Source organism: Canis lupus, chromosome 37 (genome assembly GCF_011100685.1).
Source record: "Canis lupus familiaris isolate Mischka breed German Shepherd chromosome 37, alternate assembly UU_Cfam_GSD_1.0, whole genome shotgun sequence".
NCBI lineage: Eukaryota > Metazoa > Chordata > Mammalia > Carnivora > Canidae > Canis > Canis lupus.
The window spans coordinates 8,776,916-8,799,496 of NC_049258.1; the positions used below are offsets into that span (position 1 = coordinate 8,776,916).

The 22,581-nt window shown below is 38.0% G+C and overlaps 1 non-coding gene across 2 annotated transcripts in view; it reads right to left on the minus strand.

Annotated features, from left to right (window-relative positions):
* The window catches only part of FTCDNL1, a 135,523-nt gene that overhangs the window by 16,808 nt on the left and 96,134 nt on the right, over nt 1–22,581 (minus strand). For both annotated transcript variants that reach the window (XR_005385204.1, XR_005385203.1), the window contains one exon: nt 14,909–15,092. This is a non-coding gene — a transcript (formiminotransferase cyclodeaminase N-terminal like). The remainder of the gene's footprint in view (nt 1–14,908; nt 15,093–22,581) is intronic.

Here is a 22,581-nt window from a genome sequence, read left to right on the forward strand (position 1 = left end):
ATTTTTACTTAACTCATCAAGACATTGTTTCATGAAGGCCATTTGATGTCCAAAGATTCTGCTGAACCTTTTGTTCGTTAAGCCATATAGCAGTGAAGCAATATGCAGTTTATAACAAAAGACCAGAATTTGGAGACCCAGGAGCTAGCCATCCTACCTCTGTCACTCATGTGTGTTCCTACAATGAATCAGTTTTCTAGATATCTGTGTTATCTGAGGAGAAACAACAATTGTTTTATGCAAAGTTTAGAGAATTTTATAATAAAATATAATTTTGAAAAGTCTTTGTAAAGAGTAGGACATGTTACCAAAATAGTTGAAAGGATGAGTTTTTGCCTGGTGTTGAGGCTGTTATACTAGTTTTTCTGGCCAAGTACCACAACTCAAAATTAAAATGTCAAATAGTGATTAGACAAAACATAATGTTTCACCTGAAAGCATAATTCTTATATGGCTTTATACACTAAAAAAGAGTTCTATATTTCCTACTGATTTCCTTCTTGAGCTAATAAGCATACCACCAATCTGTTTAACAATTTGAAGAAGGTTAAGAGGTAGATATTTGCCATAGGGAGACATTCCTGTTTTTGACTCAAAGGCAGAAGTTTTCCTAATGTTTTATCTTGGAGTATGGGACACTGAAGGCAAAGTCCCTCTCAATGGAATGGCAACAAATTTACCATATATCAATAATAAAATAATTTATTTTTATTCATTCATTCCAGCTTTCCACTGGGTTCATTTTCATACAGTTAACTCGCTGGTCTCTGGGTTCTCAGGTGGTACCCTGATAGTTTACAAAGCCTCCAGAGAGCAAAAAAGGATCCAAGAATCAGTTTTAACTAGGGTCAAAAGAAAAAATCAAGGGACTTCTTGATCAAAATGGCAAGGAAGTTGTAAGAAACATGTTCAGGCAAACTAACAGGATTTGCCTTTCTGGTTTTTTGCTTCAGGAAGGTATCTTTAAAAAAAAGAGTGATCACAGGGCTGAAGACCTTTGAAAATAAGCTTTTTACCCAAAGCTCAGAAACTTTCTTTCTTTCTTCCTTCTTTCTTTCTTTTTTCTCTTTCTTTCTTTCTCTTTCTTTCTTTCTTTCTTTCTTTCTTTCTTTCTTTCTTTTTCTTTCTTTCTTCCTTCCTTCCTTCCTTCTTCCTTCCTTCCTTCTTTTCTTTTCTTTTTTCTTTTCTTTTCTTTTCTTTTTTTTTTCTTTTCTTTGTCTCATTTCTCTTGATCACTTGATCTCTAAATAGTAGCCTGTAGCCTGGTATCAGACAAAGGGTCCAGTCAAACATGGCATAATTCCCACCCAGAACAGACTGAGCCACATAGGCAGAAGGTTAGTAGACATGTATGTAGTCCCCTTTTCTCACACTTCCCAGGAAGAGGAGTGGTTGGATGGGGTATGGTCAGACATACCATGGGTGTGCTGCAGGAGAGGCATCTAGCTCCTCTTCTTGTCTTTTTGTAGAGTTCTCATGAAAACAGATAAGGAGGGTAAAACTTTGTAAGTTTTGCTACTAGCTGCTTAGGGGAAGTACACACCAATGTTGGGTATACCAGTTGTCCAGTACCAATATCCTTTGGAGACCTTGTGGCAAGTTGAAACCAGCCGTTGACCCTCCTGCTGATATGACAGGTATTAATTAATACCAGCTGGCTCCTGCCAGGCAATCTAGGGAGATTCACTGGACAAGCCCCTTTGTCTCCCCACAATTGGTAAGCTACTGAAACCTATTAGGAGAGTACCTACTACTTGCCCAGGAAGTGGGATGTGGAAATTAGGAAATACATAATAGCATCTATATTTGATCCATGGTGGGGGGAGGTGGAACAACTAAAGGCTAGGCTTCCAAGAGTTCACAGTCTAGTGAATGATGTCAGAACAAATACAGACCACACGTTATGGAAAATGATCTCATAGAGGTGTGAGCATCATTAGTGATACTACAAATGACCTGGTGATCAAGAACTATATGCTCATGAGGTGGCAGGCTATGGGTGCAGGCTAAAGGAAGGGCATTCCAGGCAGAGGGAACCACATGTAGGCAGGAAGCCCCAATTATAACCAAGCTAAAGAAAGTGTGAAGAAATACCCCTCTCCCACAGTTTTATATATTTTGAAGGAGTCAAATCATAAGAAGTTAAAGTCCAACATTATATTACAGTTTCTAAAAATTTCCCAAACAATTTAGGAATGCCAGGCCCATTTCAAAAGTCAAGATTCTTTTGGAACCTTCTAAAGTAATGAGTTGTCCCTCAAACATCTTCTGTCTCCTTCTCCTACCTGAGTAGCCTGGTTGATATCCTCTTCGAATTGGTCACTGAGCTGGGGTGATATTAGCCAAACTGCCTGTGCTTGTTGGCTTTTTGTCTTTCAGTCTGGGTATAATTTTTGTACCCAACAACCCAAGTACATTATATACCCTAAAAGAAGCATAGAAGTCCCTCTCATCAGGTCAAAGAATATAGCTCCTCTAACAAAACTCAAAGTTCTGAAAACAAGAGAATCCTTTTTAAGGTTGACCATATCTGTTTATAATTGTTCCTGCTTCAGAACCTGAAAGTCTTAATATTAGTGGAGTTGCAGTGTTATCTCCCACGATCTGAGTCATGAGAAAGTTGATATACTAAATCCTTTAAAGGCTTACATGTCCTTGTCCTAAAAAAATTGCATTCTGTTTGAATCAGGGATGCCAGTGAGCCTCCACAATCACTTGCTAATTGACTTCTACAGTCACTTCGCTGTTCCTGTCCCTCTCCACCTCCCCTCTTCCTCAGCCAGGCAGTGATAAAGTGACATTCTTGGTAGCTCTGTGAAGGCTTCAGGGAGTTGTGAATTTTCATATTCATACCTCTTGAGCTGGAATGAGAGGGCCTTGGCTTTTGCTATTCAATGGGAATAAAATTTAGAAGCTCATAAATCGATGTCTTACTTGTTAATCTTAACATGTTTGGACGATGTTAATTTAGTGAGCGTGTGTATTTCTTATCTGTTGCTGTACAGCAAATCCCTCCAAAATTTAGTAGTGTAAAATAATAGCAACCACTTACGTCTCAGCTTCTGTGATTCAAGAACTTGGAAGCGGCTCAGCTGGGTAGTTTTGGGTCTTATGAGGTTACAAGCAAGTGATGTCTAGGCCTGGGGTCATTTTGAAGGCTTTCTTCACACACAATCCTGGTGCCCCATCTAGGAAGACACTGACAGCTGATCGCTTGAACAAGTCAGGCTCCTCAAGGAGGTCTCTCTACTTGTTTCTCTACTTGTATCATGGCAGCTTTAGGGTATCTGAACTTCTCACTTGGCAGCTCAGGCCCTCAGGGGAATAGCTCCTAAGAGTATAGAGTACATAGAGTAAGGGGAAGGCTGTGTCACTGTTCCCAATATAGCTGCAGAAGTGTCAAAGGATTGCTTCCCTTCATTCTATTTGGTAGAATTGACTCACTAAGGGTGGCCCATGTTAAGGGAAGAGTAATTAGACTCCACCTTTGTATTGCAGAAATGACAAAGATTTGCAGATTTGTTTTAAAACAATCACAAAGGAAGTCAGAGGGAAGGGAGTATCAACTGAAAATGACAGATGAATGGAAAAATATAAAGCTAATTATCGTAATTTCCATTGACATTTCTTTGAAATTTGTCATGAATCAAGTTCAGACTTTAATCAAGTTCAGAAGGGGAGGCGGGCGGGGATTGGGGTGACTGGGTGGTGGGCACTGAGGTGGGCACTTGACGGGATGAGCACTGGGTGTTATTCTGTATGTTGACAAATTGAACACCAATAAAAAATAAATTTATTAAAAAAATCAAGTTCAGTATCATTTTTGCCTTTTACCTAGTTTCTAATTTTTTGTTACATAATTCTATTTTTTCTTAATGGCATCAATTTTCTTTTTAATTTAATTGATTAAATTTTGTTTTGTACCTACTATATGCTAAGCCTGTGCTAATTGGGATACAGATGCAAATTTATACGGTCCATGCTTTCAAGGAGTTCACAGTCAAAATTAAAATTCCTTGTGACAACTGCAACATTAGAAGCATAAACAAGGCATAGAGATGAAATAGATATGGCAAAGAAAAATAACCTGATAAAATCTTACCATATATTTTCATTCTACTTCACAACCTTGCACAATGAGACCTTCAATTGCACCTGTTTTAAATGCGCCATAAACCCTATTAATATTAATTTAGAAAGTATTCCCGAAGGTAGTCTTTAGTGCTAAAGCCTGACAAAGATTTTCTGAGGTTAAAACACAAGCCTGACTTGTTCAAGCGATCAGCTGTCGGTGTCTTCCTAGATGGGGCACCAGGCTTGTGTGTGAAGAAAGCCTTCAAAATGACCCCAGGCCTAGACATCACTTGCTTGTAACCTCATAAGATGCAAAACTACCCAGCTGAGCCGCTTCCAAATTCTTGAATCACAGAAGCATGAGACGTAAGTGGTTGCTATTATTTTACACTACTAAATTTTGGAGGGATTTGCTGTACAGCAACAGATAAACACACAATCTAAGCATAAGATTCTCATCTAGGTATAAATTATTGAGATGACATTTGGTCCAGCCCTGTGCATCCAAGCAGTTTCAGCCCAGCCCAAATGTATAGAAATCTATTCTACTATTTTCAGGATAGTGCTAATAGGAATAGCTCTTGCATTTCCAATGGTGTAAGATATTTACTGCACTGTAGGAGGCCCCGGATGTACTATCAGATATGAAAGCCCTAAAAGGAAGCCCGTGAAAAAGAGGAGGACACCGGACAATACCTTGCGAAGGCTGCAGTCAGAGGCTGGAAGAAGGAGAAAAGTCACTGAGGAGACAAAAGATTGGCAGTCAGCATTAGGAAAACAGAGGAAAAGAAGAACCAAGACAGTACAATGTCATGACAGCCCAGGAGGGGAGACTTTTCATAAGGAGGGGGGGCGACAACCTTGTGACTGAACTATGTAGGTCAAGAAGAAGGAAGGCTAAGATTGGTGCTTCTCAAATCGCAGCAGCAGCTCAAGGAGGTCATTGGTGATCTTCACATCATAGCTTCAGTCAAATGCTGGAAAGAAAAGCTGCTGAGATTGCCCCAGATTACTCGGCACACAGTTACCAGGCAAAGGGGCCCTACAGCTCTAGCAGGATTGCAGCAAATTCCTTGATGCAATTCAACAACCATGCATTTGGGTTATTTTTTCTTTAAGATTTATTTATTCATTTATTCATGAGAGACAGACAGAGAGAGAGAGAGAGAGAGAGAGAGAGAGAGAGAGGCGCAGAGACACAGTTAAAGGGAGCCTGACATGGGACTCTATCCCCGGTCTCCAGGATCACACCCTAGGCCGAAGGCGGTGCTAAACCACTGAGCTATCCGGGCTGCCCAACAACTATGCATTTGAACATCTACTATGTTTCTAGCCACTTTTTAAAGTGACCCTACACTCCCCTCAAAGAGATTATATTCCTTAGCCCAGCATTCATTGCTTTCCAAAATCATTAAGCCTCATTTATCAACTACTATGTCCTCACACGCACACTTTATTTTGTCCTAATATGATTATGCTAAAAAAAAAAAAAATCTCATGCTTGTTTTTATTTCTCTCTTGCGGCCAGGGAAGAAGTCCAAAGAGGACAATTCAGAGATTCACCATGGTAGGAATGTGTTATAGGAAAAGAGAATGTTTAGATACAAATTTTAGGCAGAATTCAGTAAAAAATGAGTCTGGTTAAAGAACATCAGCGGAGAGGGTAGGAGCTGATTTCCCAGAAGAGCTCTTAATTGCATTAAAGTTTATCAGAAAATTGCTTAAGCATTTATCAGGAATGCTAATTTCTTTCCAGAAGAATGTTGGTTGTGAACTGTCTCACACACAAAATATTTTATCCCAGACCAAGTATGGGACAATTTTCTCTCCCACCTATTTACCCATTTCGATATGAAATGTTAATAAACATTTCATGATTTCTCAACATGAGAACATATTTTGTACCTGTATATCCAGCCCCACTTGCTAATCCCTGTCGCTTCTTGTTGCTTCTGGCCAAATCAAATGTTCTCTCCTCCTTATCGTGGGATTTTTTTCTATTCTAAACTACAATTCTTTTATTGCCATTCTTAATTTTTATTGTTGTTGGCTGTATTTATATTTATTTTAACTATAAGAAATCTCATCGGGACATCAGTGTGGCTTAATGGTTGAGCATCTGCCTTTGGCTCAGGTTGTGATCCCGGGGTCCTAGGATTGAATCCTCATATCAGGCTCACCACAGGAAGCCTGCTTTTTCCTCTGCCTATGTTTCTGCCTCTCTCTGTGTGTGTCTCTCATGAATAAATAAATAAAATCTAAAAAAAAGAAAAAGAAAAAAATTTTATCTTTTCCTCTGTACTCATTAATGTTAAATAAAGGTGGAAAAATTAAGTGTATAAACCACAGTATATAAGATGTTTTATGATGCAATCTTCAATATGTTGTACTTCATGGAAATATTTCAAAATCTAATTAATTTATCATTAGTCAGATTAGATTCAGTGGTGAATCCTCAGTACATGTCTTCTTCCTCATGGTATAAGATAGATGCTTCATCTTTAGTCATTGCCTCCTTACTCTTGCCAGCAGGAAGGGGGAAGGTGAGAATGACATGCCTCTTCTTTGTAAGGACACATTTCAGAAACTGCATGCAATATTGTCAGAATTGTCAGAATTGTTAATGCACTGAAAAGTCAAAGCACATTCAATACGGCCCATTAGTTATAACTTAGTTACATTACAGCACTAGTAGCAAGGGAAACTGAGGAATGGGCACAATTTAAAAATCATGGGTTCCAATACTTAGGAGGAAAAAAGAACAAATACTGAGGGAATGCTAAAAGTCTTTCCTTCTATAGCCAGCTAATTCTAATATTTACCAAATCTCACTGGTCAAGAAATTCTTATTTTAATTTAACTTGTTTTTCCATGCTCCAGCATATTTATTCCTCTTGGGTTCTCAGTAAATACTAACAGACTCCATTTTTTAATGTATAAAAATATCAGTTCCAAGTTCTAGAAGAATATATATAATATATACATATATAACAAAAAATATTGGGGACCACTTTTATGTGAAACATCATGGTTCCCAACTTTTTAAATCATGAACTACAATCAATAAATGTTAATCCCCACAATATATTTACATTCACCTATTAATATATTTACAAATGTACTTCTACAATATGTTATTAAACATGCACAAAAACTAAAATTGAAAAGATAAAGAATAAATACAAATAAAAGTTCTGATATTTCCTTCTCTCACACCATTAGACTTTCTGAGGCAAACATCAATCTAACAGATGTTAGATATCTTGACTTACGCTCTTCAGCTATCACACACACATCATCATTTCAATTGAGAATTCAACCAAAACCTAACAGAGAAGGCTAGGACAACATGCTAACCATATACGTTGTTATATTGTTATGTCCCACATGGAAAAGAAATAACAATTGTTGAAACTCCCACATTTTGGGTCTGACAAACAAATTAAGCGTCTCGACAAGATGTCTGCATTGAAAAACCCATTTGGGCTTTTTCACAACATAGTTGACTTTGTTAAAGAGTTCAATGTCTTCTTGTTTATGAAGTTTTAATTTTACTACTATTGAGTTACTCAGATGGAATAAACAAGGAACACTGCTGTTCTGCTCATTGTGGTCATGAATTACAGGGCCCTGGAGAAGCATGTTGAGGTACTTTGGAGTCTCGATTTCAGTGCGCTGTGTGTATACTCTGTATGCTTCTATACAACATGAACGTAGACTTTAAAGTTTTTCAAACGATACTAGTTGAATTTGCCGGACCAGTCATGTTGCATTTCCCTGAGGGTAAACCCCAAGATTGACAGCTCTCCCTTTGTGTTACAGAATAAAACTGAGCAATCAGGACCAAGCAGATCCCTGCCACATAGCTACTCACCGATATCAATTACTGAGCCTAATTATCTTGACAAAGTATACTATTCGCTTAAATCTTTCATTTTTCTGGAATCACAAAAGCAACAGAGACTGCAGGAAAAATGATCACGCCATCTTGAAACTGCTAATATCTAATATGAAGGCTTTTGATCAAAGCCAAGCATGAACCCAACGCCTCAAGAATAAAAAAAATTTAAAAAGCAATTTAGAGAAAGTTCAAACATGGCTTTATGAAGAGAGGCTTTGAAGGAGAACATGGCTTAAGAGAGGGCTCTAAAACTGAAATTCTTATACATTATAATAAATACATGTAGAAGATAAAGACAACAGTAAGACTGCTCAGAAACTCTCTGATGAGTTTAGATTTTGAAAGAATACATATAAAAATGCAAGGAAGGTCATATATCCAAGGACACAAATTGTGAAATGTATAAGAAAATTGTCAGAATCGTTAATGTGCTGATAAGGCAAAGCTTACAAAAGTGACAGAGGCAATAAAACCTATCATTTCAACTCTGTTTCGATCACAGATGTGAACAAGAAGTAAAATGTTCAATGCTGGAGATGGCAGTATAATGCTGGTAGATGAGAGGAGCATTTCAATCAAGGAAAATTATCTTCAAAACTTAGGAAGTCCAACATGGGTTAAAAGGGTACACGAATTTTGAGAAAGAATGTGCTGCTTAAATGAATTCTATACTCCATCTCCAGAGGACTTGCACCCCAGGATTCTAAGGAAACTTCTAGGCATGATTGTGAGGTGACTTAGGGTAATCATTGACTCAAGGAGACCCTGAGATATGTCAGGAGACTGGAACAGAACAGACTCACTTTGGATTTTTCAGATTTTTGTGGGCAATACAGGGTTTGGGAATAGATTCTAGCAACTGTAAATAAGTAGACATGATGTTGTTCTCTTGAAAAATCCTGGAAAGGACTATTAAACAGGTGGCTGTTGACCTCACAAAACAAAATACTGATCAGTAGGATAGGATCTGATATATATTCATAATGAAAATCCACTCCAAATGGGATTCATGTCCTTATTAGTAAATAGAGTAAAGTAAATAGATGGAAAAGTAATGGACATCTACCACAAACACGACACAGAGGAACTCTTATTAGATAGTCTCTTTAAATACCAACATGAAAAGCAACCTTTAACCAATCTTTAGGCCACAAAAAACTATCTTTTTAAAATATAATTCCTTTCCTAAATATATAAGTAAAAAATTTTAAACCATATGGACACACAGTACTTTCTTCACTCCTAGATGAAATTCATTTTGAAATAATGCATCAATATAAAAACAGATTTTTGGGTTGAGAAAGGAAATATATTAAGTGTTATAATTCATCCTAATTTACGAAGCACTAAAATATGAAAAATGTACCTTAGAACTGAAGAAACCACACACACACATTTATGTATAGGATTAAAATCATACATTTTATTCACTTGGCATTTGATTGTGATCTTTGACTCCATGTCATTTAAAAGTCTATTAATATAATTTCTGGTGAAACAGTAACACATTATAATTTATTCAGTTATTAGTCTATTATTCTGAAATTTTTCTCTTTGTATATAAATAATTTTGCAATTTGTTATTCAGAAATCTTTATCTGCATTTCTGATTATTTCCTTAGGATACATTTCTAGAAGTGAAGTTAGAGTAAAAAGATGTTTTAAAGATCCTTGATACACAGTACCAAACTGATTCTCTGAAAATTTGCACCAATTTACATTATCACCAGCAGTGGTTTGAGAAAAACCTATTTTCCCATGATTCAAAATAATCTTTACTTTTCAAATTCTTTGTTGATTTGGTAGGCAAAAACATCATTTGACCAAGCAAATGATTTAATTTGGTTTGAATTTTGTTGACTAGAGAGACATGGAGTATTTTTCCGTACAGATATTATTTGTGTTTCTTCTCTAAATTGTCTGTTATTGGCTTTTACTCCCTTTTCTAATGGAAGTTTATGATTTTCCTTTTCAATTATTATGTGGTCTTTATATATCAAAGATATTAACCACTTTCTGTTCCATTTGTTATCATTTTTCATGTTTTTGTTGTAAACATTTGTGTCATTTTGTTTTAAATCTGCATGTTCTTTATTTTAAGCTCATCCTAAAGAATATATGGTCTTTCATTGGAAAGCTTACAAAACTTGCTTCAATTGTTATATCTGATATTTGACTTTACCTCTAGTATTTTGTTTATTCCTTTTGTTTCTGAGTAATGTCTTGCTGTTTATTTTGTGTGTGGCTGTGTTTTGGTTTACGATTGGTGTTTTGATTGCTTTTATCTTCCACAGTGATTTGGAACACAGACATCTTATTTTATTTTACTTGTGATTGCTAAGTTTCTCAAGGCATATGTGAACCTATACTTCACAACATATCAAATTCATGAATGAAATGAAACCTTTAATTCTCACTATGTGATATTAGGAATTTGGTATGTTTATATTCTCCCCACCCCTTACCTCCTTCACTTTCTGGCCTTTATGATATAATCTGGGATTTGGAGCTAGACTATTACTACTAAATTATTAATTTTCCATCTTATAACTTAAAATATTTTTTTTATATTTCCTCTCAAAGGAATTATTTTATTTTTGCATTCAATTTTGTACAAATGTTAATACTGATTATTTTTATTTAAATGTATGTTTATTTGGTTTCATTGCTCAGACTCAGGATCAGTCATTTTATATTAAAACTTTAATGTTCTGGGTCCTGGATATTTTATGTAATTATGAGACATTTAGATTTTGAAAGATCAGAACAATAGACTTGACCAGATAAAACTTAACAACAAATATAGAAAAGTAAGGATGGAGGGGTCCTTGGTTGGCAGTAACTGTAATGAAAAAGACCAGGAGATTTGAGTTATTATATTCTCACTATGAGCAAACCGTGTAAATGATGGTTTAAAAAGCAAATGCAAATACAATTGTCATGCTAATACACATAAGTCATAGGATAAAATGGTAGTAATTCCACTTAACTGGTTATAAGCCAGACAATCTTTGGCTGTACTCAGGTCAGTTCTGAGCCATATTAACATTTAAATCTAGCAAGCATCCAGAAGGGCGATTAAAAGAGAGAAAAGTCTGGAAATCATGTCATGTAAAGACTAATTGAGGGAACTTGGGGCTTTAAACTGGGAAAAATGAGATTTACGTAATATGTATTTATAAAGGATCATGATAGGTAACAAAGACTCATTGGTCCTGGAGGCAGATGCAGGAGCATGAGTCAAGTTTCAGAGGAGATTTTAACACAATAGGAGGAAATTTCCCAGTAGTTCGAGCTGTCCAAATTTGGCATGTGCTGCCTCAGACATGCTTCCCATCTCCTTACACAGTGGAGGGTCTCGGTTGAAGACAGCATATAACTTTTATGATATTGGCAAAGAAATGATTGATTAGAAATGTTCTTGGGACAAATCTATTATTGTGTGTGATCTCCCAGCTTTCTCTTCCCTGCTACACAACCTTCTCCCTCCTCCATTCCCAACCTTGCTTTCACCTGCTCCTTCTCTCCCCTCCTTCATCTTTAAGGAGAGTCCTGCTTTTCCAGGGTAAGCCCCTGGGTTTGTTGTATAGAGATACCAGGTCTGGAGAAAGGGAAGGAAAGTAGGAAACACTCTTGCTTGTTGGCTTGGTTTCTAGAATCACTTGGTTACTGAGAATACAGAAAACATGTGATTAATATTTTTTAAAAGGTCAGGCAGCCCGGGTGGCTCAGGGGTTTAGCACCACCTTCAGCCCAGGGCGTGATCCTGAAGACCCGGGATGGAGTCCCATGTCGGGCTCCCTGCATGGAGCCTGCTTCTCCCTCTGCCTGTGTCTCTACTCTCTCTCTCTCTCTCTCTCTCTCTCTCTGTCTCATGAATGAATAAATAAATAAAAACTTAAAAAAATATTTTTAAAAAGGTTGCTTGACACTTTAAAAAAATGTTAAGGGGATGGAATGCTGTGAGAAAAGCGAGAGAACGCTGAGTTTTCTCTTTGAATGTTTGCGGGTTTTGGAGTGTGAGAGGCTCTGGATATCTGCAAGATATTGCAGAGCAAGAGAGAAGAGGAAAGGAGTTATATCTGAACAATTTCAGAAGGCTGCCATCCTGAAATAAATGATATTCCCTCCCTGGACTGGCTGGAGATGAGAGTCTTATGGAACAAACAAAAGATAAGAATAATTTGGAAGAATTTCTGGATCCTATTTACATAGACAAGTCACAAGACTCTCAGTGAGAAGGAACAGAATTTTAAATAAGATCCCTTCTCCCACTTTAAGTATTATGCAGATGATTATATACACTGGCTAGTATTAATCATGTGATAAAAGGTGTAAGGTTGGCATTTCATAATGTGAATTCACTCATTCTCTATTAATTAATCCTTGCTTTCATAAAATCTAACTATGAACTCCTCATGAGTGTGTGTGCATGTATATGTGTGTATTACTTCCCTATCACAATCAAAATTCTGTTGCCCAAATTGGGCAAAAAGAGAAAAGCAACTTTCTTCTTCAAACTTTTTTTTTTTTTTTAATTTTTATTTATTTATGATAGTCACACAGAGATAGAGAGAGAGAGGCAGAGACATAGGCAGAGGGAAAAGCAGGCTCCATGCCAGGAGCCCGATGTGGGATTTGATCCCGGGTCTCCAGGATCGCGCCCTGGGCCAAAGGCAGGCGCCAAACCGCTGCGCCACCCAGGGATCCCTTATTTTTAAACTTTTTTTTTTTTTTTTTAATTTTTAACTTTCTTCTTCAAATGCTGCTCCTGGCTGTCATAAAGTTTATTTAATTTTATGTGTCAACTTGGTTGAAACATGGTGCCCAGATACGTGGCCAAACATCATTCTGGGTTTTTCCTGTGAGGGCATTCTTGGATGAGATGAATATTTAAATTATAGGCTTCGAGTACAGCAGATTGCTCTCCATGATGCCGGCGGGCCTCATCTAATCAGTTGAAGTCCTGAATAGAACAATAGATGGACCTCTCCCAAGCAGGAAAGAATGCTACCAGCAGACAATCAAGTTGAACTGCAACATCAGCTCTTTCCCGGTTTCGAGGCCCCCGGCCCACCCTGCAGATTTTGGACTTGCCACCCTCCATAATTATTTGAGCCAATTCTTTAAATATTTTTCTCTACACACATACATCCTATTGGTTCTATTTCTGTGGAGAATGTTGGCTACTACGGGTATGCTGTACATTGAGGCTATAAAAAGGCACTCTGCCTTTGCAAGATCAGATTACATGAACCCACAACTCTGGTCCCACTCTGAGATTTGTCTTTCTAACAGACTCCAGATTCCATATAAAATTATACTGCCAGATACAGTGTTTGTATGGACAGGGCTATAACTCACCAACACTCTGAAAATATCTCGATCTATTTACAAATAGATTTGACAAGAATATTCAAGAAGGTATAGTTTAATTAAGTGATGATAATCAAGGCATATGTATATTGGCAAAAAATATGAGTAAATTCTTGGGTTAAAACAAAACTGATGGCAATATAATAGATTTCTCATTGTCCTGTGCAGACCTTTCATTAAGAGAACACCTACCTAAAATGGATTACTTATCATCAAATGCTGCAATAAGAATTCTTCTGTAGAAGCATTTTGTAGGTTCTTTTTGGAACATAGATAAGATAACATATCCTCCAGGAATTCACATTCGAGACAGATTATTCAATCAGTGACATTATTTGGTACCCCATCCTGCAATTGTAAGGAAGGGATACATCTTTTTGAAAGACAGAAGTCCTTTTCATCTCTCCTCCCACTATACAGCTCCATTTAGTTCTGAAGTTTTGCATCCAAAACTACATGAGCTTTTAAGACTTAGATCTGATTCATCACAATCCTTTCCAAGAAGAATTATCTTTCAGTTTCTTCCAACTTAAAACAGCAATAGAATGCCATTCCATAAAAAGCACAATGATATTATATAAATTGGGAATAACATATTAAAATAGAGTTTGTATTTGGAGGAAGTTGCTAAAATAAAGAGCAGAGAAGAACAAATGACTGTGATGAGTCATAGTGCAAATGAAAGGCCTTGGCTTACTGCTTATACAAGCCAGAAGGACAAGAAATGGTACAGTCCTTTCTTGCTACTCAAATATTCATATTTACAATTAAATTGAAGTTCAAACCCAGTGTATCACTCAGGGTTATATTAAAATTTAAATTTCCTACAGTTTTAATAGGCTTGATTTGACAATCTCATATGACAGAGACTTCCATATAAGTGGGAAGTTGGCTAAGTGGCCTGAAAGATCCAACCCGAATCTGATGCTCTTAGCTTTCTTCTGGGAGTCTGTAATCGGCTGGTGAAGGATGGAATGGCCCATTCACATTCCTGATGGTATTTTCCTTTGATCCTGAATGCATTTCTGTACTTGTAGAACCTTAGTTTAATACCTGACTGAGGCATTAGGACTTTCAATTCCCTGTGGAAATTATAGTCCTCCATCTTTTGTCTTAGAGCAGCTTGTCTACAGCAGTAGGGATACATGGCATCCAGCAAAATCATGATGTTTGAAAAGCAGGAGGATTAGGAAGTGCTCAGTTTGCACATCTGATGATCTGCTATCTGTTCTCTCTTGTAGGTACCCAGAGGGCAAGGTCCACACCCACTTTGCTAGGATAATCCATGGTATAGAGCCAGTGGCCTGTGGATGCTAAATAAATACTGTCAGATAAAGTGATGATGGGTAACTGTCGCTGATGTTGTTACCACTTGCTAAAGAATGAGACTACACTTATGCTTTCAGTAATTACCTCCTATGCCAAATCGTTCCCATATGGACCCAAACATGGCCACATTAAGCTGGATTCACATGATAGCAGTGATTACTTAATTATTCTACTGTGAGCTAAGGCCAGTTTGCAAAAGAAGCAACTTTCACAACTCATTAGACAAACCTTTGGTCGGCTGAGGGCATGACCATCACCCAGGAAGTGGAGATTGAGGTGGGAGTGGGATGCAGCAATTTTTCCTGAAGACAGATGGCGCTGTAAACTGCCCTGCTTTCCAGAGCTATGGCACCTAATGTCCCACATCTTTTCAATAAAGCAGTTCTCTCGCTAGCCACCTCCAGTATGTAACCTGAAATAAAGTATGCACAAACATGTACTAAGTCAATAGCATTTTTTACCGAATTTTGTGCAACTTCAAAGAAAGACTCTGAAGGTATGGGTGGTGATAAGGCACATACTGCCACAGCCTGGGACACGCTCAGCAGGCCACAGCCCTCCCCTCTTCTCCTCCGTGGATACTGGCAATTTCCAAATTCTCAGGATTAATGACCTACAATGTTGAATAAGAACATTTTTTACTGAGTCTCAGATTAGGTGTCAATTTAGTTGACGGGGAAAGAGGGGCTGGGAGGAGGGCAGACTTTGGAGAATATCAAAGTCACTTATAATCTTTAAGGAATATTTCACTTTTAAGCATGAGGATACATGCAATTTCTTTCTAAAAATTATTTATTTGGTAAAGAAAAACTTTTGAGAAAATGTATATACTTTTTAAAAATGTGGTGTAAGACTGGTGGCATATCTAGGAGCAGATCTCAACTATAAAAGATGGTTTACTTAAGCGTCTCCACCAACAGACAATGGTTTTCTTTTTTTCCATTGAGTCTGTAATCTTTTATGAGGATCACTTCATTAAACCTTAGCACATGGTGGAGCTGATGCTTCCTCCATGTTGGTTTTTCTTCCCCTTCCTCTAGACTGATCTTGATTTTACTGAAACAATGTGTAGTCAAAATAATAACCTGAACATAGGAAACCTTGTATTCCAGAATGTGATATTATCAGCTTCAGCAATCTATAATGGAGTCACTAATACAAGGAGAAACACCCACCTGGAGGCCTATTGCCGTAGGAAATACTCAGCTGACACTGATCACCATTTTTGTGCCTTTGGTGGCAGGATTTTGAAATAGAGCCTTAGAATGGATAAAAGTACCTTTCTCCAGATACTCTACTACCTCAAGAACCCCGTAAGACGCTCTCCTCCCCAGTACACGTGTACTTCAGCTTTCTACCTTTACTTTGGGCCACCTACCCATGCTACATCACATTCATGTGACTGCACGAGTTTTTCTGAGCCAAAAGTCTCCCTGAATTTACAGGTAGCTCCATTCTACTATGTGGCTGATGAGGGTTCGAGTCTTGCTCATGCATGCACGTATAAGGGGGGAAAATGAAAGCAAATCTCTAAGTAATCCAGTTGAGCTGCAAACAGTTTATATAACTCAGTCAATGAGTGTTTTTAAAATACTATATTTCTAATTCAATGTTGCTGGAATACAGAACCCAGTTTCTGTGCCCAAGAGCTTTTAATATTAGCCAGATGAAAAATACAACCTCACAAATACAAAAGGGACAATACAACAACTTATATTAAAATATAGTGTGTAGAAGTTCAGAGAAAGAAGAGCTAGGACATGAAAGATAAACCAACTGAAGCAATCAAAGGCTCTCCTTGACCTGGTGTGTTCGTGGAAAGCTCTAGGCTCCTGTTTACTTCGTATGTGAGAAAGATCTAACTGAAGTCTTAGTTTGCAGCATGAATAGTTATGAAACATAAATTCCACATTTTACTTAGTAGACCACTGGGAAAATTTCAGTGAATGACTGAAAACTAATGTGGGGCATGCCAGGATAGGTGGGGAAGTATCCCAAGCTCACTGCAAACCCCAGAAGGAAGCCAGTGGGCTATCTCCACCATTCATCATGAGTGTGAACAGAGATATGACCACGTTGGTGAAAACCAATTGGTTTTCTAAAAGGAACTCTCTGGTAGTGAAATTTATTTTTCTTTGTCATGTGCTATGAATAAAATGATACTCGTATCACTGCATGGTTCAAATTATTTCCTGGAGTGCTGTTGAGCTTGGGAACTCAGTGATCCCAATTTTAAAATAATTCTTGGGGGTGAGGGGCAAAAGAAGTTGGCACTGAACAGTGAAGCATTTCATCACCTAAGCTCCCCTACCTTCCATCCCTTAAAAGAAAGAAAAAAACCTTCTTTATATTTTAGGTACAAAAATTCTCTTACTTTAGCCTGAGATTGAGTTTCATCATTCCATAGGTTCAGTTAACACACTCCAAATGAAAGAATACAAACAGACATTTGATAAGCTATCTACCATGTATCAAGTACATGCAAGTTGATTAGAAGAATATATTCTGAAATGATTGACACTTTTTTGACAATACTAATTTATTACCTGCCAAGCTGAAGGTACGCTTTTGATATACAGAAGTGAAAAAGCATTGAAATAAAACTAAGTTAAAACAGGAGTCATGCTATTCCAAATAGATCCCAGATGACTATGAAAAACTTATTTGTCTGGAGAATGATAATTAGATAAGTAATACATGTTATTACATAGATGACAAACTTCAATGCAGTATATTATGTAAGTGCTCCTACCTTATTAAAATAAATTTGAAAAAACACCAAACCCAGTAACTCAAATGGAATACAAATTTGGAATCATAAATTTGAGGAGCAATAGATTGCAAAAGTTTGGTAAGTAGCATTAAGAATAGGACTTATTTCTTATAAGTCAGTGGGTTTACCTCTGCGTTTTGGACCCATACATTAGAAGAAATGTGTTATAATTGGTTCACTTTGGGTTAAATGACTGATATTTTTAACATATGAAACCTGTTATTTTGTAGCTGAGGTTTATCCTGCTTTCCTATAGCTTCACAAACTTTCCATTTTAAATTATAGAACTTCCATGCTAATTATAAACTTTTATCTTTAAAAGTAGTGCTGCCTTTTAATCATTTGCTGTAGTTGAACCCTATAGAAGATGGTACTGTTCTTAATTTTGGCCAAAAAAGATTGTATTCATCTAGCAGAAGCTCAAAGTCTTAATAATACTCTAGGAAGCCTTGGTCAAAGGCAGAATTTAATGCAAAGCAAAATGTTCAAACACAAGAATGTATACTTACAACATACAAATGTTTATGTTAGCAAAGGACATAACGGTTCTTATTATTTTTAACCTGTGGAATATATTGAGTGCTATTTCTCCCTTTATCAAAATTAGTCACAGCTGGGTTGGCTCAGGTAATGGATAAAGCTGTAGTCCACTCACGGTGAGCCAGTTTGCATTATTCTCTTCTCTGTCATCTCTAGCTGTGCTCTAAGCTTGAAAATCTGTGCCCCCGGAGATGAAGGGTAGAGTGGTTAAGTGCAGATCCCTCTCTAGAGGGGCCTAGACTGCTAAATATACATGGCCCAGGGATCCTTGTTCAGTAGCCTTAACCTCAAGTGATAAAGAAACACAGGAGTGGATGGGCTGTGGAAGACGACATTAACACTGGTCATTAAGTACCAACCAGTGTAAACAGCAGCAATAATAGTAACTATGACTTATTTAGTGCTGCTTAGGGCCAGGTATTGTGCCACATACTTCCTCCCTCTGTGTGATGTGCTTGGTCTACATTTGACACAGGCTCAAAGAGTCTATATAATTTATGCAGTAATAGTAATGGGCCTATGGTTTGGAGTAGGCATGTCTCATCCCAAGGCCCAGGCTTATAATCCAGAGGCTTTCAAACCTTGATCTGCAGACCAAGAAGATCAGAGTCACCTAAGAAGTTTCTTATAAGCATATTATTTGGCCACAAGAGCCCTGATTCTGTGAATTCAGGGGTAACCGGGGAGTTTGGTGAATCTTTCTTTTTCTCTACCTTTTCTCTAAGGGATCCTGACCCCGATCCAGGCTTGAAAACATTGCTCTCACCAGTGCCTCTCAACCTTATTCATATCAAATCACATTAATAATGATACTATCTCTATGGTTTATAGGGAGTAGTGGACAAAGCTGCTGTCAGACAGAAGTGATGGGTGTGGGTCTAGCCAGTGCTGATCCTACCCAGGCCTGAGGGGTCAAAATTCCAACACACAGGTAAGCCAGTCCTAGAATACTAGTGGGACTGGTGGTGCCTCAGTTAGGATTCCCTGATCTAAAACCCAAAGCCAGGCTGTGAGAGCCCTACACTGCTCAGTGGTTTAATACCATTATATAGAGAGAAACACTTGTATGAGAAACCAAAAGAACCCAACTTCTGAAATGGCTTCACAGTTTCTAAGTCTCTGACCCACCCTCCAGGAAAGGTATATTACTCATTGGTCCGTGTTTTGAGAAACGAGTTACCTTTTAGAGAAAACATAAGGAGCTCAGGCTTAGAAGTGGGACGCTAGAGAAGAGAAGGGAGAGAATTTTTCATCATTTGTTCCGTGAAGGTGACTTTTCTAATTTGATAATAAAAAGAATTAGCATAAGCTAGCAAATACTCAACAGATGGATGGGTTTCTTTAACTTCTCTCTAATGTATAGGCAGGATGGGGCAAGGGTCTACCTAAAGGCACTCTTAGGCAACTTTGCTCATAGATTTTAAAGCTGGGTTTGCATTCTGAGTCTGTGACTCGCCAGCTTTATGACCTTGAGCAAAAGATGTAACCTCTCTAACCTAATCATATGCACCTCCTGTGAGGACTAAATGAGATAGTATGTTGCACAGCAAGCAGCCTTTAAATACTGGCCTCATTATCCCAATCACATTCATTGTGAATGCGTGATAGCCTGTATAGTGACACAGGCACGAAGGATCCCCCCCACCTCTCTGTATTGCTAGGATCATGCTGTGAGCAATTAGCTGTGGTTGGTTTCTTCCATTCTGAATAATGAGGTGCAAGCTATATCACCATAGCACCATTCATGAAGTGCCCAAGCTGGAAATCTTGGAGTCACCATGATTCCTCCTGCCTAGGCATGCTGGAAGTCTTCCAGTTCCACTACTGCAGCATTATGTACAATAGCTAAGCTCTGAAAACAACCTAAGTGCCCACTGATAGATGAATGGGTGGGGAAGATTATATATATATATATATATATATATATATATATATATATATATATATATATATATAAAGATTTTATAAATAAAGTTTATTATTTTAAATAAAAATATAGTGTGTGTCTGTGTGTGTGTGTGTGTATATATATAGTGTGTGTGTGTGTATGCACAATGGATGCTGGGTGAAATAGATAAATGGGATTAACAGGTACAAACTTACAGTTAAAAGGAATAAAAAATACAGCATAGGGAATACAGTCAATAATAACATTGTATGGTGACCACACTTAGCCTGGTGAGCATTTCCCAATGCATATGATTGTGAAACCACTATGCTGTACACCTGAAACTAATATAATATTTTATGTCAACTATACTTCAATAAAAATAGATGAAAAACTACCCACTAATGTTCTTTTAGTCTAGAACACTCTATTTCCCATCTCGTTCTATTCTTTCTCCCAAAGATGCCAATTCCTTTGTAAAGACCTCCCTGATGCTAAAGTGTGGCTCCGTGGTCCTTCTGCAGCTTTCACAGCACCCTATATATCCAATTTCTTAACACCCACTGCCCTGCATCATAATTGCTTGCTTCCTGGTCTAGATGGAGCTGCTAGTATCACAAACACTATGAAGCAAGGATCTTGTTTTCCTGTTTGTTATCTCCCCAACACAGAACACAGTGGCTGCCATGTAGCAGTGACAGGCAATTATTTGTTGAATGAGAGATTTAACTATGGCATCTTTCCCTGTTTCAAATAAGAAATGTCATAAGTAATTAGAACTCTTTTCTTATTTAACCAGGACCTATGCAGTGCTCTCAAGTCAACCCTCTGTGTTCACCTTAAGAAAGAGGTGCTGCCTTTAAATTGTTGGCTCCTGGGGATGCCTGGGTGGCTGAGTGGTTGAGCGTCTGCCTTTGGCTCAGGCCGTGATCCTGGAGACCCAGCATCGAGTCCCATGTCAGGCCCCCTACAGGGAGCCTGCTTCTCCCTCTGCCTGTGTCTCTGCATCTCTCTCTCTCTCTCTCTGGGTCTCTCATAAATGAATAAATAAAATCTTTAAAATAAATAAATAAATAAATAATTGTTGGCTCCTGGGACACATGGGTGGCTCAGTGGTTGAGCATCTGCTTTTGGCTCAGCTGATTATCCCGGGGCCCTGGGATCGAGTCCCATATCGGGCTCCCTGCATGGAGCCTGCTTCTCCCTCTGCCTCTCTCTCTCTCTCATGAAAAAAATAAAATAAAATATTTAAAAAATTTGTTGGGCAGCCTGGGTGGCTCAGTGGATTAGCACCTGCCTTCGGCCCAGGGCCTGATCCTGGAGACCTGAGGTCAAGTCCCGCATCAGGCTCCCTACATGGAGCCTGCTTCTTCCTCTGCTGTGTCTCTGCCTCTCTGTCTCTCTGTTTCTCACAAATAAATAAAACCTAAAAAAAAAAAAAAAAAAATTGTTGGCTCCCAGCTCAGGACTACACAGGAGGGAGAGGCAGCATGGTGGAAAGGAAAGGATATGAGGTGAGAACCACAAGACCTGGGTCTAGTTGCCTATAGCCTCTGAAAACATTTTAGGCATTCAAGCTCAGTTTTTCATCTATTAAAGGAGAAAGGTTAGACAAAAAGACCTTTCCTAGCTCTAAAATTCTGTATTAGAAAAAGCACATTCCAGGCTTGGAAGCAACATCAGTGCCATTCTGCCTTTGGTTGATACTGAATTCCTTTATTTAGGGCCATGAGGATAAAGTGCCCACCTCTGGCTTTTCCAAATACACGTCCTCAAGCTTTTTTGTCACCCTTTTCTCTATAAGCACCATGTAAAGAGCTTTGCATAAACTATTCAGTAAATGTTTACTTGAATAAAGTGGGGCTGTTTTACTTACCTTAATAAATAGAGAAGAAAATTTTTAGTGAAAATTTTTTCTAATGGTTTGAGGCTCAGCATTCAGATCAAAGGAAATTAAAAAGTTGGTGATATAAGGAATAATGCGTAAGCCAGAGTATTCATTCCTAAGAAAACTTAGAGTACATACTACAGGACTTTAAAGGAATGAAATTATCCTTCCTGCACAATCTTTTTCTTTTTTTTTTTAAGATTTTATTTATTTATTCATGAGAGACACAGAGAAAGAGAGGCAGAAACAGGCAGAGGGAAAAGCAGGCTCCATGCAGGGAGCCTGATGTGGGACTCGATCCTGGGTCTCCAGGATCACACCCTGGGCTGAAGACAGATGCTCAACCGCTGAGCCACCCAGGCAACCTCTGCACAATCCTTTTCATTTAAGTATATCCATGTTTCCTGCCATTCAAGATCAGAAGCTGGAGGTCATCCCAGATGTCTACCCTCTTCTTTTTTTTTTTTTTTAAATCATCCATATATTAACTATGTATTTAGCACATATTTTGTGCCAGATAGTATGTTTGGACTACAGGAAAAAAAGAACAAAGACATAGCTATGATTTCAAGGTTGTCTCAGTCAGTTTGGGTTGACAGAAAAATCAAGGTACTTACAAGATCTTCTGCAGATGCCTTCATTTTTTGGTCTATCACACTCAATAAGTCACTGATCATTCTCACTTGATCAACAGAAAGAGTCTCCTAATATGCCCCTTGGCTTATAACCCCATCCCTCCCTAGGATAATTTTTTTTGAAGATTTGTCTATTTATGAGAGAGATAGAGAAAGCATGAGCTGGAGGGACAGAAG